The 16,704-nt window shown below is 46.6% G+C and overlaps 1 pseudogene; it reads right to left on the bottom strand.

Moving 5' to 3' along the window:
- LOC135376425 (bromodomain-containing protein 3-like) overlaps positions 1 to 16,704 on the bottom strand; it is a 64,518-nt pseudogene that overhangs the window by 15,015 nt on the left and 32,799 nt on the right.

Below are 16,704 nucleotides of genomic sequence, written 5' to 3'. Positions count from 1 at the left end.
GAAAAAAATATTTCCCGAAAACTTCAGGCTCTACCCATAAGTAGGGTTCCGGGTTTTCGGATTTATCCGAAAAAATCCGAAAAACGTACTCCGGTAAAATTTTAAAGCAATTCGGATTAATCGGAAATACTCCGCTTGGTAGATGTTTTTTTTTCTGATAACTGGGTTATTGTTCTTGGCCTCCTTTTGTGTCCTGGGTTTCTTCTGACCTTGGATACCGGCCCCACTGCAACATAGTAATGGTTTCCGTGACCTAGCGTTTTCTTCGGTGGTCATCGCGACCACTTGAGGATTCACCGCCCGGGTTTTTCCCCTGTCTGTTTCTAAATTTCCTTGTCCTACCTGTGACCTAAGCACTAAAATAAGCATCGAACTGAGGTCATACGGAGTGGTCTTTTTGGAAGGGCAACTAGTTGCAGTGCTGCCGACAAGATGGGACGCAAGCGAAAGCTGCCCTGCAACTACGTCAAGGAGTACCCCCGATTTTGAGGGGTTCACATCGTCCCGCGATCGCGATGCAGAGGTTGTCGTATGTAAGTACTGCAGCATAACAGTGGGCACTGCACACGGAAAGGGTGCATTTGGAATTGCGGAACACCTCAGTGTGCATCACACGAAATGTATCGTTAAGCTCGTGTCTCTTTAGTGTTGAAGCAATACATGTGACAACTGCGTTTTCGGCTGCACAACCGTGCGTGCGTCGTCAGGTTTTCTCCGAATTTCGGATATTAACTGAGCTGTAAATCATACACTCCGAAAAAATTCAGTTTTTTTAAAAAAACAATAAACCCGGAACCCTACCCATAAGTAGAGCCTGAAGTTTTCGGGAAATATTTTTTTCTAAATTCGGGGGGTAAAAATTGGGTAAATAAACATGTGCACTAAATTTATGCAAATTCGGGTGAAAAATCTTCCATTACGCTAAAATCGGGGAGAAATCGGGCTCAGTTATTGAAACTAACTGCAGCGATTTGGTACAAACGGTGATGCAACTACATTTCTCTGTCAAACAAGTAAGATGGTGCATACCTACAGACATCCCAGAGAGGGCAATTTGCCTGGTAAAAATCGGGTTTCACCCTAATGAGGCAGCCTTCAATTCGGGGTGCAAATTCGGGGAAGAATCGGGTAAAACCCTAAAACTTCAGGCTCTACCCATAAGTCATCGACTGGCAATGGGATGAGGAGGCACGCACGACGATGACACAGAACCCCCGACATGTTATGCAAGACGTGCACTCACTGTGTCCAAGGCCCGCAAACGCTCCTGCCGTGAGTGCGGGGTCCGGCATGGGAGGTACCTGGTTGAGCAGGGGCAGGCTGGGGGACAGCCCCGCGAAGGGAGCCATGGGAGGGAAGTGATGCTGCTGGGGGTTTGAAGAAGGAGGAGGAGGGGGAAGTCCGCCACTGTGGTTGCTGTTGACCGCGTAAGTGCCTGCCGTGCTAAGTGCCGAAGTCGTGTGAGGAGGCATCGCGCCCCCCGGGGGAGGTCGCGGCGTGACGGGCGTCAGCGCAGGCATGGCTCCCGGCAACGATGGCGCCAGCATCCCTTGGGGTTCTAACGTCGGTGCCTGCGAGACGGACTCCGTGATGTCAAACTTCTGCTACACACACTGTGACACCTTCTCGAGAGAAGCGCAAATATTACATTCTCTCCTCTCATGACAAAAAACATATTGTATCCTACATCCTTCTATTCCGGTAGAATCCTATTATTTCGTGTCCCCTTAATTTTCGAGAATTTAAAGGGGGCACACACAATTTTTGGGTTTTGAAAATTTCGGAAATTTCCCAACGACCAGGTGTATTCTTCTAGGGCAAGATGCAGAGGGGTATTGTCGTCCTTGTCCCCTGTCCCTGCATCTTATTTTCTAGCGCTTCGACATGCTTCCATCAAATGGAGGCCAACACTCCGCACTTTCAAAGGAAGGAGTATAATTGGCGATCTGGAGTGTCCAAGGACATTCGTGAATATATGCGCGTGCCCAATTTGGGAATTTTGGGGCCGCGAAATAATAGGGTTCCACAGTATGTAAGCAGCATTTATGAATCCTCTTGCATTCTCCAAACAAGCTAAAATTTCCACTTCTTTTTTACTCTCAAGTTAAACTTGGACAATTCTGTGTCAGGTAGGATGCCCTGAATACAGGAAGTCAGTCAGGAAACACAGACTCTCTGACGGTGGGGAAGTGTAACATTTAAATCCAACATTTCAAAGATTCAACGACACGTATACATAAGAGCCATGCCCTGGGTATAGGCCCAGCACCAAAATTTTGGGCATTTGGGAACTGTAAGTCACATCCTTGAGACAGCTGCTTTAAAGTGCCGTATGTAAAAACCAGCGCAATAATGCAGCGTTCATGAAACATTTCAAGCAGTCATCGTTCAACACCTAATGGAGCAATGAAGTGACATTTAACGTAGCTAGAAACTCCCTATCGTGCATCGAGCTGTCCATGAGGAGTCGCCACGGGGAAAAAAAAGGTGAAGAAGGCAGCCTTGGCACCGTCCCCGTGAAGAACCGGAAACGGGGCTAGTTGGTTGAAATCACCTACATTGTTGGCAGACTCTGCACAGAACTGCCTTCCAACAACCAAGATTCATCGCAGAAGTGATAGCGAGCTTTTAAACAAAGTTTCCAGACCTGCCGAGCCGGCTTAGTGGGAGGCTACTGATTTTCCAGGAACTGCACTTCTACATCTGGGAAAGAAACTGAAGAAGAGCTGATACACGAGGTGCCTTTCTGTTTTAACATCCCGACTTCAATTATGTCCCCTTTTATCTGGGTGGGTGCCTGCCTGTCCACGTTCCCGATACCTCAAGGGATGCTCTTGCAAACCCACCGGAGCACACCGGAGCAGGAAGATCGTTATTTACCAATCTGGGTGTGCTCCCACAGCCGGTCATTTGTTAAAATTCTGCGTTAGCGCAGCAAAGCAACGGTGGACAGATGGAGGGAGTACAGCAGGAAGGAGTGGGGGGTTAGTATGCATCCTGGGCCGACTTCAGGAGGAACTGCCCCAACATTCGTCTGGAATGTCTCTCGGAACACCCAGAGAGAACCTCAGACGGCACGACCTGGGCTATCCCCAACGAGTGGGACACCTTAACCCGCTCGGCCATGGGGCTGGTACAGCGGGCCATTTACGCACACACTACTTGACCACACCAGAGTGGCAGCTCGCGGCTTGTTTTCAGTTCCGTAATAAATCTTAGTTGTTAGAAGGCAGTTCTGTGTTTGTGTCGTCTGCGCTTTCAATTTCCCCCAACGACGTGGGTGACAGTCCTCGTGCGGCGCTGGCAAGTCCCCACGACTTTCTTCTTTTCTTCCTTGCTTTTCGGCTCACGCGCTGCTTTATCTGCTCTAACTGCACCAGTCCACGTCACACACCCTGGAAATACTGTATAAAAGGGGACTACAGGTTGAAGTTCCCCCCAGACAGGGTGTGCGTGAAAAACTGCCCTCCTCAATGGGCCATTATTTTTGTTTCCTGACGTTTCATCTCACTGGGGTCATGTAATATATGGGACGGATGTATAATCTGGTTTATAGAGTATCTGACATCACGATGTATGTCCTTCCTTCTCTCTTATATAAGCTCTATCCAAGAACGAAACATTTTTTAAAATTTGTGCGGAAAACAAGCCTCGCGCATGTACCGCAGGCTGCCTGCACTAGTCATTCCTTTGCAGGAGCACATTCTATTTGTTGCAGAACATGCTGCAGCCAAAAAGAAAAAAAATTCTTGGGGTGCCTCAATGCTCCTTTAAAGGGGCTCAACAGTGCAAAAGTTTCTCACTGCAGAATGAAAAGTGCTGTTACCTCAACATCAATACAAAAGGAACAAGATTCACCCGCAGCAGCGTAGAGCGGCCTACCACTGGTCTCCTCAAACGAGTTTGTGGAGTTTGTTTTGACTGTCCTTCCATGCTTCTTTGTTTCCCCTAGTACGCATTGTCACCAGCTTGCCTGTAACCTATCCCTCCTTTCGCTAGGTAATACCCCCATCAGAAGGGCACACACAGCCTTTGTCAGATGGGCGCAACAGTGAGATTTGCTCTGGGTGCTTTGTTGTGCACGCAAAATTTTGGATGCAGACGACGTGGAGTGCAGTGGTTCGAGGGTATCACTACAAACTGACGAGATAGAGTGAGGAGCGAAGTGCGAAAAATGCACCAGAAAAGCTCAAGGCATTGAACGCGAAACAAGTTGACAGAACATTGTCTCAAAAGCATTTTATTTCGAATTGAAGAAAATCTGCACCATCTTGTTCATGGCGTTTGGCGCCGAGGCTTTGTCAGTTTCACGGCAACGACGTAAACGGTCTTGCCCTTACATCTCAGTTTTGTCGCAACGGCCGTATGGCTGACTGTCTAGCAAGAAGTTAATGACCGTACACACTTGAGGCCATAAGGCACGTGCGTTAAGGCCGTAGGCGTGCCCATCTGATGGGTATAAATCCCGTTCCTTTGGGACTGCTGTCAAGGTAATCTTCCATGCCAGAGGAAGGAAGTCTTACACTTCACTGCTCCGTTAAGTAGGAAGAAGAAACAGCAACAGGCCATGCTGAATGTTGTCAGCATATCCCAACAACCCTCATAGACTAGCAACTCACCTGGCTTGCTTCCGTCTTCTCCTTCTTCACAAGAGGTTCTAGAAAGAGTCAATGGCGCAGGGGGTCACAAAAAAAGGAGTGTCCTGATGCATTTTTAACATATCACTAGGGCCCGGAAATATAGGCAATAAAAATTATGGAAATAGGCAGGCATTTAGGCCCTCAAAAACACCAAAAGAGGCAATAAAACGCAAAAATAGGCCCGTTAATTTGGCCCGCTCTTTGGCTTTGTTAGTGTTTCAGGAGTGTTTCATGCTCATTTAAAGGCTATGCGCTCGGTGATCTAGTAGAGTGAAGAAAGGGCAAATCTTCTGATCAAATATCAAACCAGCAAACCAATCGGGAAAAAAAAAAAAAAAAAAAAAAAAAAAAAAAAAAAAAAAAAAAGGAAGGTGCAAACACGCAGAAACGAAAAGCAAAATGCTGCACTCAACATCAGCCTGAAAGGCGTACTGGCCCTTTCACTCCTAAAAAAAGGCTGTTATGGCATCTAAAAATGCTAAAAAAAAGGCCACAATTCGATACAGTAGACAAAAAGTAGGCATGCAGCCCCGAAAATGCCACATTTAGGCGTTTCTAGGCATTTATAGGCAAATACCTAAAATTCCGGGCCCTACATGTCACACAAATGCACTTGTCGCTTGCCGAGTAGAACAAGAGAAAGCTGACGTGATTACAGCAGTTAAAGGGGATGGGACACTTTCACAGGCGCGGTTCATTACATCATGGGCGCATTGTACATCGTGCCAGAATACCGACGAAGACTGAACCATTCTTCTACGCCTTGTACTTCGCGAGACACATGCCCTCGAACACACGATTCTGTGCTGACTCACTGGCGGTGGCGAGGGCGGTTATGTCGGAGTCGCACGAGTTTCGGTAAATGTGGTGCCCAACTCGTCCGCTTCCATTGCTCTATTCTCCGTGGAACCTACATTCAAGGCAGGTTGCAAGGAACCGTCTTTTACGTTTATCTTGGACAACCTGGGATGATCCATGTCGCAACTCATTTAAAGCTTAAAATGTCGAAACACCAAACAAAAGGACAGTTAGAATTCGCAGAAACGGATAGAAACAGTTAGTTAGTTCACAGCCCCCTTAATTTGGTATTCCTATCGTATTTGCACGCGATACTAATGGAAGTGCTCGTTCACTATGGGTGGCTTTCGTTACTGGTTATACATGCAGACTGCATAATTTTCGGAGGAAGGGTGCTGACGTAAAATGAAGAAGGTGTCTTTTAAGAATGAGGACATATAAGCCCCGATGCAACTGAGCTTGTAGGTGCTAAGTACTGCAAACGTTAACATGTAGCTTAAGCGAATGCTGTTCAGATGGCCTTCACAGGACGTTACGAATTCCACTGTCAAAAGACGTGCTGGTCCTTGCATGTCTCTGTTATGTACATTTTACGTGTGTTTGACACTGGCCTACTTCTGGAGAGGTTTGGAGAGGACCGGTACAGTCAAACTCCTTTATAGCGAACACCTTTTTAACGAAAATACAATTACAGCAAATTTTTTTGCGGTCCCGCTGGAGCCCTATAAGGTCCAATAATGGACATCCTTTTTAACGAAAATACCTTTACTGCAATTTTTTTTTGCTGTCCCCTGAGTTTCGTTGTAAAGCAGTTTGACTGTATTACCAATACCTAAGAGCGTCAACTCTAGTGAAATAATTACCGCCTTGTGTAAAAACAGCGAGAGCTGTTAAGGGCTCAATTTCGTGAAGATTCTCTCCCGTACGTCACTGAAAACCGTTGTCTCCCGTGGCGCGGGATGAAGCGGAGGAACGAGAAAATGGCGCACTCTGCAGACTGGTCATTTTTGAGGGTCACGCTGGCCGTGACGTTGTTGAACACGTGCCTCAGAAAAAAGTGGCGGCGATGGTTGCAGGTTCACACGTTATATCACGTAAAGAGTTGTGCACCATGTGCATACTGGCTCCTCATCGCTCGCAGCAGCAGCGGAAACGGTACTGCGTGTGTATGCGGAGGAGAATAGCAGCATTATGGGTCATCATAGGAAGTGCAAATACCAGGGATTGGAACTTTTTTTTTTTTTTTTCCCTTTCGGTTCGGGTTCAGCTCCGCAGCAGCGCCAAAGATCGGTTTGAATCAGTTTAAACCGGCTGAGGAAAGTGAATTTTGAGCAGACTGCCATTGGTTTTAAAAGCAAGCGCATCCTTTTAAATGCTCAAATAACGCAAATGTACTTTTTTGCTGTTGTTGCAGACACAGCAGTGGTTCACAACAGCACAGTGTGTTACATATATGCATTTCAGGTGCAACACTGCTGTACTCTCTATGTTCACTCATTGTATACACCTTTTTACATCCTGCTCAGGGACTGGATGTTATTTTCGCGGCCCAAAATATTATGTAAGGGAATTACGGAAAATGTTTTAGCGCTTTCTTCGCAGCAAGTGTTCATCAGCGGCAGCTAACAGTTACCGACCTCACAAAGACAAGAAACAAAAGCAACTTCGAAATCACAATTGTGCGATTTAACATTACATAGCACGCATGCTCAGTGTTGGCTCAGGCCTGTTGGACCAATAAGCGCCTTCTCGAACCCGTAGTCAAACACTACTTCTCCTTTGGGAGGAAGAAATTTGACTCGCCACAGCATGATCTCCAACACAATTATATTTAGAATATCATTTCAACTTGCATTTGGTGTCCAAAGCACTCGACGAACTATCGGTGTTACTTGAGCTGGTGACAACAAGCACCGCCGGACCTCATTAACTACACAACTGAACGGCTTGCAGTTTTGTTTTGTTTAGTTTCGAATTTGTTTTGCAACACAACTCAACCAGCTCTGTATATCGCAGTTCTGACACCGCACATTACTTTTGAACCGTTCCACGAACTGTGGTAACCGTCTAAACCTTTTCCGGTTCGGTTCAACGAGTGAAGAAAATTTTTTGGTTCAGCAAAAAGTACAGGTTTTTAGCGGTTTTTGGTTTGGGTTCAGTTTCCACTGTGATCCCTGGTATGTACGTACATACAGACGACCTTGTTGCGGACTACAATCGACAGGGCGAACCATGCAAGTCGCGACAGGTGATCTCAAATAAACAACCCCGTCGCTCTCGTTGATTTGACGTCACCGTAACTTGCATTATATCTGCCATTTTTTTTGTTTGTTTTTGTTTTTAGAAGCGTTCCTACATAGTCTGTTTGTTCTTTTGGTAAGAAAATGTGCCAATGTCAACGGGGAATTTTGTGATTTTGTCAGCGACACTTGCAGCGCGGCACTTTAGATCCCGTCTCCTCCGCCGATGGAGTGTTGCACATCCTTCAGCACATCTTGTCAGAGTGCACAAATAGTCTGTTCCACCTACCCTTCACTGGCCCGTAGTAGGTTCAAGTTCACTTCCCTGTGCAACTCTGGTGAAGAAGCTCATTTCTATTTCGTATGGTGGCTACTTGATATTTTTTATTCTACAATTGGCCCGTTTGTTTGCAAGCATGGGCAGAGAGTTTTCTCTGTGCCACGGTGCCCTCTCCCCATACCAACGTTAAATACAGTCGACCCGCGTTTATCCGGGCTTCATTTTATCCGGATCCTGCGCTATCCGGACAAAAAAAGCACGGGGGACGGATTTCTCCCAGTGTATTTCGCCCTCGTTTATCCGGACTTCAGCTTCCGGACTCGGACGAGTATTCCTGGGAACGGAAGTGACTAATACTCAACAATCGGCTTCAGTTATCTGGTCACTGTCCAGGAAGGACACCGGGCCCACACTTAGTCAAGCGAGGTCGAGAACCCTGGTCGTGGCCTCCTCCTTACCGACACAAAGAGGGTGTTGCTAGGAAGAACTTTCTCTCTCTCTCTTTTTTTTTTTTTTGCAAGAACTAGATGCATGTATTAGAATGAAACAGATGACAATGGATGGACGACAATGCTCAATAAAGATGTCCTTTTAGGATCACTCTTAGGGTTGCCACCTTTCGGAGTGAAAAATACCGGCTGGGGGAGAGGAGGTGGAATAGATGGAAAGGAGGAAAGGCTCGTGGGAAAGGGAAAGTGGGTGAGGGACGTCCTAGCTGGCTCGACACAACCACCAACAGCTTTGCACAACCACTGCTCTTGTCCCCTCCGAACACAAAGGTAATGAATAACAATGAAAATAATAATAACAATGAATGATCATAATAATGATAACTAAGAAAACAAACTGGTGGCTGTGGAGTTGAGTCTGTGCTCCAGATTTATTCAAGCTGTAGTGGAATGTTGAAGGGAAAACCCCGTAAGAGCCCCTATAAAAGGTCTTGAGCCACAAATACCGGCAAAAGGCTGCCGGTATCACCTTCCTACCGGCAACCGGCAGAGCGCGCAAATAACCGGCCGTGCCGGTATAATAGCGGCCTGGTGCCAACCCTAATCACTCTGGATTTTCGTGTTTCATTTATCTGGTTCCCCCGCTATCCGGACATTTTCACAGGAAACGGAACCGTCAGGATAAATGCCGGTCGACTGTATATGCAGTCAGGAGGTGGAGGGCTGACGTGAGCCTTTATATGTCACAGGCTTCAAATTCGAATTTTGAGCGACATTTTTATTCGCGTCACTTCTTGCTGCACTGCGCTAATATGTCTGCGATCACTAAAAGCGCTTCGATGCAATCATGTCTGCAAAACGAAAGAACAGCCTCGAATAAGGTGGTGACTTAATTAGAGTGCCCTGCTGCTGCTCGACTTTGCAACTGTTAAGTCCGGATCCTGGAACACTCTACAAAATTCGAAGGCAGCGCCACCACTCGAGCAACAAGGAGGCCCTGTCACGGCTGCAACAACTTGCTTCTACTCCCCGTAGATATTTGTCACTTGTCACCAGGGACCGTTACGAGGCACGTGCCCACCTCCGCTAGATCTCGCTGTATGTAACTGGAGCGAACGATAAGGCGTAGAGATGTGGGGGCAATAGTGTAGGGTGGGTGGCAAGTCAACTTTATTACAATGAAATTTCGAGCTTGCAGGCGGAAAGCAGCCAATTGAACCTATGGATATTGCGTGGGACCAAAATCTCTTGCACACTGTGTGGAAACGGATGGAACCACAGACACATCTATCGTAACAAACTTACGGCAGTGTAAATTTCTCCGTATTTTATTTTCCCCGAGATGATTCGATCAGAATTTTACGATATTTGAGACAGGTATGCCGCATAATCAATTGAAACGAACAAATTTTTCTCATGCATGTGTAGTTTTGTCGCAAGCTGCTGAAGCTTCGCAAATGGATCAGGCAGCTGCACACCGCAACAGTGGATACAGTGACAGAGTCTGTAGAGTGTCGTTGTTTTCGGATGGCCTTTAGAGATATTCAACCCGCACCTGACGACACTGGAAACCAAAAGTTTGGCAACAAATCAGCTGGAGCTGATTCTGCAAGGGTTAACACGTGTTTCTGAGGCTCCCAGAAAACTCTATGCTTTCACACGTAGAAAGCGCTTCTACTGCAGCAAATCATAGGAGGCTGTTGCAGTAACTTCGTTTCTCTTTACAGTGTTTTCCGTTTCTCAGCTCCTTTTTCATCCATAAGGATCATCATAATAGAGTACGTATATTCACTGACGCCCCCCCTCCAGATTGCACTAGCTGCGAAAAGGCCAAATCACTGCCATGAAGTTTGGTTCCGGTTCTCATTCCCTGCTATGCGCTATTTAGAGGACTATTAACGCTGAAAACATAGAAAATTACTTGGACTGTGCAGCAAATAATATTCACGCGGTACAGTAACCTTGAAACACCACACGTACGGTGAATGTGATGTGGGTGAAAGCCTGGACAATCGACCTGCGGACTTACGTGAACCGCGGAAAATCTGCTAGCGACCGCGGTGCTTTCCTGAGGATGATGTCATGCGAATAAACCCTATAAGTAGGCCCTGACTTTTTAGGGTTAAACCCGTATCCGCCCGATATTTACCCCCCGAACGAAATCTGTAAAATTCGGGTTTAACCCGAATCTACCCGAAAACATCCGGGTCGCGTGGCACACTCATAAGCGTGCATTAAAATAAAGTTTGATAACATTGCTAAACATTAGTTCCATGTTAAGACAAATTTTTATTAAACAAAAAAAATCACCCGAATACACCCGAATTCCAGACGACAGAATATGCCGTAACGGGATTTAACCCGAATACACCCGAATTTTCGAATGAAAAATATCACCCGATATTTACCCCGCGAATTTGGCCAAAAATAAAACCCGAAAAAGTCAGGCCCTACCTATAAGGTGACTTCACTAGATTTCAGAGCCAGAAAGCAACCAGACATTCCAGCTTCTCGGATAGCATCCAATATTCATCCCTCGATTTTTAAAAAGATTAAGCCCAAGGAACAGCTGAATACTTCTCAACTTGAACTGAACAGTGACTTCAGTTTCTAATGTATCAGTTTTGGGTACGAGGTTGTCCCTAAGTTTACTGTTTTCACGATTATTCCGGGTTCTGCTCCAGCACAGTGGGAGGGGACAACCTCTAAACAGTGCCAAAGAGGAGTTCTCATTGATTTTTTTTTATAATGATCTTGCAGAGTGTGTAAGAAACCATTAACTCTTTCCATACTGCGCCCGTAGTGTCGATCGCAGGTGATAGATGGCTTGCGAGCTACGCCACACAGCCTCCGGAGCCGTTTATAGAGAGAGTTTGGCCATTGGGAGGAGCCTAACTTAAAGCGCGTCATGCGACGTCACAGCTGAGCGGCCTCCCTCGTCGTGCTCTATGGTTATCCAGCCGTCAGCCGGTGACAGACGCCATATTGATGCTGATCGTTGTTTACAACCCAAGGAGAGAAGACACGTGCGTACTTCTTGCTTCGAAAGCCTTTCGTCCTTGAACTCTTTCTGTTTGGCAACAAAGCCCCCCTTATCACCGGTGCCAGTGGGTCATAAGCCGGTTATTCCTGTAGAACACGACCACGAAGGTGTCGACCAGCTGGCGGACAGCATCAATATGGCGCAGACTAGATGGCTGATAAGCGGATTCCGCTCGGATTCAGGCTTTTTAGGCGGCCCAACGACGACAACGTCAAAATAAGCTCCTCCCATGAGGCGGCAAAAGATCAAAGAATGGCCAAACTCTCCCTATAAATGGCTCTGCTCCGGGGCACACGTGGAGACACCTGCTGGATAGTATAAACACTATACATTCAGTTTAGCTTCTCATTGTGGTGGCAATTTATAGAACTGATGGCGTTTTATCTCTGTCACCGCTGTCACATTGCCATGGCACACCTCTTTTGCAAGTACGCATACTCCAATTTGAAGCATATTTGGCATCAATTTAGTTTACTACAATGCTAATAAGGACTCCGAAGACGTTGCATAATCAGACTTTTGTCCCGATAAGGATATGTAAAGCATGCACTGCTGCATGCACTTGCACATGCATATTTCACTAAAATTTGCCATATCCCGCATAACTTTGTTTTTTTTTTTAGTGGAATACAGTATTCAGTATATTACAGAACTATGCGCATTCCTTCGTGTATCACCATTCTGTAAGTTGGCTTCACCTCACACTTCCTGGAGTGTCAGTTGGCATTAAATTAGTTTGTTATAATAAATTAAGTTTTCCTATAGCTTTCACACTCATAAAAGTGCCATCGTGCACTAGCAGAGAATGAGTTGTGCGTGCAAATCTTGCTTTGGTTTACCTCCGCACAACCTGTATATATCTCACGCAATAAATCGAGATTCACTGCGATTCGTGGAGAATGCTGGAACTTCCGTTTTCTGATCGTTCCCTCCTGGGCCACAGGATCTTGCGGATTCGTAAGTCCCACTTCACAGAAAATTTTATTATCCGCCGCAGAGCTACGGGTTTCAGGCACGGGTGTCCACGTTCTTTTCCACAACTCTCGCACTCCTTCACCCAGAGTGTGGCAGATATTTGCAGATACGACAAAACTTGCCACATTTTGTACATTTTTGTTCGAGATACAGGCGTATATCTTCGCGAGTTATCAGTTTGCGCGCTTTTAATTATGGACATACGCAAACACCATCTCTTCCAGAACCTGTATCGTTCGATGATGCCAGCCGCAAGAACTAGGTTTGTGCAACCACCCAAGAATTGTCATTTTTTTACCACAGTAAGGAAGGAGTCGAGCGAGGCCAGCGCAGAGCGCTCGCCCAAAACTCTTCTAATTTCTACGCTCGAGAACAGCAGTTCTATCAAGGCCAGCCTTTGCGAGGAAAAAAAATAACAATAAAAATCTCACACACGCACACACCACGCTCACAATCAAACTCGAGTCAGAGCCCACACACGGTATAAAAAGTTCTTTTCTCTTTTTATTATATCAAGTGGATGATGTCAGACCTTACTCTGTTCGCTTTTATTTGAACACAATATTGCAATGAAAAAAAGTACAAAAGTCTCCTAAAAAAATGTACAACGCGAAGGGAAACTTAATGAGCCTAAACAGGGCAAGGGGGTAGAGAGAGAGAGTTCAATGTACAATGAAGGTGCAGCTCATGAAGACACACACACACACACAAAAACCGTTTCCACGGAATCCTGACACAAAAAAAAAACACGGCGGGGGAGAGAGAGAGAGAGTCAAGCACCCTCCCCCCGGAGGTCCTCGCACGAAGAGATGAGTCCGCCGCCTCTGTCACAGGGTTTTCGTGTTCTTTTTTTTTTTTCTCTCTCACACTCGCGGACAATGGTGCGTGAGGAGGAAGAATGCAGAGGGAGAGAGATAGAGACGGGACCCCCCCAACCACACGGGGAATCCATTGCACGGCTATTGCTCTCTGCACTTGTCAGAACTGGGGCAAGGTTTCGGTTAAGAGAAAGAAAAATATAAAAATAATCTGATTTCCCAAAGCACCAAAAAAATGTTGCGTGTATGTGTGCACAGTCCTTCCACATCAATGCAGACGTAAGAGAGCAGCCTCTCGATATTTCGCGACCCGTCGTCGACAACGTGGTGCATGCTGCTCGGTCACACAAGCACATTCGTGTAGCCAACTTGTGCCAGCTCAGTGTAAAAACAAAAACTGGGGGAAAACATTACAACTGCGTCGGTACCAAATCCGCACACCCTACAGCAAAAAGGAAAAAGAAGTAAAGGGGCGGGGCAGGGCTGGAACGGAATATGCCACGTCAAGGCACGCACGGCTTGCATCACAGACCGCGCAAGTATGCGCGGTCAGCGTCCTCGAGGTGTCCTGCTGAAGGAACACCTCGGGTGTGTTTTTGTTCACCTCTGCTGTGAAGGGGCATGCATGTCCACAACACTTTTTTTTTTCTTTCTTCTTTCTATAATGCACGGGGGAACTAACAGTGGCACTTCTTTCGAGGACACCAATATGGCACAATCTGACCTTGAGAGAGCCCCCGACTGCACACACACACACACACGCCAAATACTCCCAAAAATTTTTTTTTTAGTACCGAACAAAGTTTTTCCCTCTTGAGGGTAGGGAGGAGCATGGATTGAGAAACAAAGCTTTTTTTTTTCTTCTTCTTCTTCTTTTAAATCTGCGAAGATTTTACACCCTCTGACAAACACCTGTAGCCACCAAATGAGTGCATGTGTTCTGGAGAGGCCAGCTCACAAGGGAGACAAAAATTGGAGGAGGAGGAGGAGGAGAGGGAAGATAAACAACAGCCCCTCCCCGCCCCACCCCACACTACCTCCTCCTTCCATAATTTTTGTCACTCAGGAAGAGTAAAAAAAAAAGTAAAATAAAACAAACATGGGGAGGAAGAAAAAGGCTCTGCGCTGCCCGTCGGCAACACACGCGAGGGCAGCACACTCCAGAGACTACATGCCCCCAAAGACAAACCCCCCATCCCTCCACACTCCTCCCCTCCCACCTTTTCAAAGCGGGAATTTTTTTTTCCCCCTCCTCTCTCCACCAACTCATGTCACCGGAGGATGCACGTCGTGAGACGACGGCAAGACCCAGCACGCATCCGCCACACATCCACGCTCGCACAACCTTCAGGCACACACATCCACGCTCATTCACCTCGAGCAACACACTTTGTTTGCGCTCAAAAAGGCTGGCCTCGCAAGAACACTGCACTCACCGGCTAGCAGGACAGCAAAATCCTTACCACCCCCACCCCATTCACTCACTTTAAGCCTGGCCTAAGTCCCCCTCCCCCGCAATGCCACGAAAAATAAAAATAAAAACTATCCAATGAAGAAAAGTGACTGTGAATGAAGACTATTTACAGAATGGGAGGAACTTGCACATATCCCTTTGTCACTTTCCCCCGCTTGCTCCGAATGGCATCCCCCTCCCGCACACCTACGGTGTCGGGGGGAGGGGGAGGGGAAAGGCAGGCAGGCAGCCAAGATCGCGTCAACGGTAGACACCATGCAAATTCTTCTACGTTATATACTATACAATGTATGCATATGGGCAGCACCGACACTGAACCTGGGCACGGGAGAAGAGTGTGTCCCCCCTCTCCTCCGTCCCCGACAACAATTTTCGCGCCACCGCTCCTTTCCACCCTCGCTCGGTCGTGCATCGGAAAGAAATAACTTATGAGAGACGCGAGGGGGGGTCGTCGTCGCCGTGCAGGGAGAAGAAAGAGATGAGGAGGATGGGGGGGGGGCCTCTACCACTTGTGGGGGGGCTTTCCTACGACGTTCGTGATGTGCCCTTTTTTCCCTGCCTTCTTTCGATCCCCGGCCGTTTTCTGTGTGTGGGAGGGGGGGAAGCTAACCTGACTCAGAGTCTGAGCTGTCAGAGGAGCTGCTCGTGCTAGAGCTGGAGCTGGAGTCACTGTCGCTCGAGCTGCTGCTGCTGGCACTCAGCCGGCTCGGGCCGCCCACCACGTCCACGTGAGAGTTTTCAGACTCTGAAAGAGGGAGGGCACGCGCCAGCGCTTTAGTCATGTTCACCTCACAACGCTATGACACACTTGTATAATAATAATAATAATAATAATAATAACAATAATGCGAGGTTCTGCAATAAAAGAAATACAAGTGACCCGCCCAAGTCTGAAAGGCTTGTGAGTCGAACAAGTTGTGAACAATGAAAGGTTAGCCAACAGTAGGACTCGAACACACACCTTCTGGATTGCCGGTGCTGGGCCCTACCAATTCAGCTAAGCTATCCTAGCCTCAGAACATCAGTTTCTATCATGTTCGAGTGAATAACATTTAAAATTGGAAATAATAACAATATTAATAATTCAATTCATTGGAAGTTTTCTGCAATTAAAAAAAAAAAAAAAAAAAACGAGTGACTCACCTAAGCCTAAAAGGCTTGTGAGCGGGACAGACAGACAAGTGACGAGTACTCAAAAATAACTCCATGATAGGCAAGCCTGTGCGACGGGCAAGACACGTAAACAACCTTCCTGCAATTCCCTACTCCCCCCTCTCTGTCTCCCATGCACCGTCTGTGTGTTAAACGTCTTGAGCCCTCGTGTTTGCGTTGTTTACGTGTCCTTGCCCATCCCTCAAGCTTGCCTATCATGGAGTTTATCCAAGGTATATCCAAACTGGTAGCGAAAATAAGCGAAAATACCAAATCAGACCCATCAGCAAGGCTACCATCATGAGGCGCAAACAATCCTGGGTGTTGGTAGTAGAGATACAATAATAATAATAATAATAATAATAAAAAAAGACCCTCTACAACATGGGCTTGTGTGTGTACTAATAAGCTATGCATAATTTCAATATATATATATATAAAAAAAAAAAAACAATCTGTCGCCCCACTCGTGCACATATACGAAATCATCTACCACCCGAGTACATTTCCTCATCCTGCTCCTTTGCGCATGTGTCGCAGTGGGCGTGTTTATCCGTGAATCTCTGTATCCGTGCATTGTAATACGGAGTCTTTACACTTCCTGGGTTAAACAGGAAGCTACGCTCACATCTCGGAACTGTAGACCAAAATTAGTACGTGTGAACAGATTAATACAATGAATCCGCTGTTGCTGGCCCCGCGAAAAAAAAAAAAAAAAAGATTTGGTCATGGCGTGAGTGCTAGCAGGAATCAGCTGTGCACCAACAATGTCATGTCTTTTTTTTTTTCCGGTGGACCCATTATGGCCACCCATTGAAGAAATGCAAACATATAA

The sequence above is a fragment of the Ornithodoros turicata genome, unplaced genomic scaffold, assembly GCF_037126465.1.
Source record: "Ornithodoros turicata isolate Travis unplaced genomic scaffold, ASM3712646v1 ctg00001087.1, whole genome shotgun sequence".
Classification (NCBI taxonomy): domain Eukaryota; kingdom Metazoa; phylum Arthropoda; class Arachnida; order Ixodida; family Argasidae; genus Ornithodoros; species Ornithodoros turicata.
This window is presented reverse-complemented; position numbering and strand designations above follow the sequence as displayed.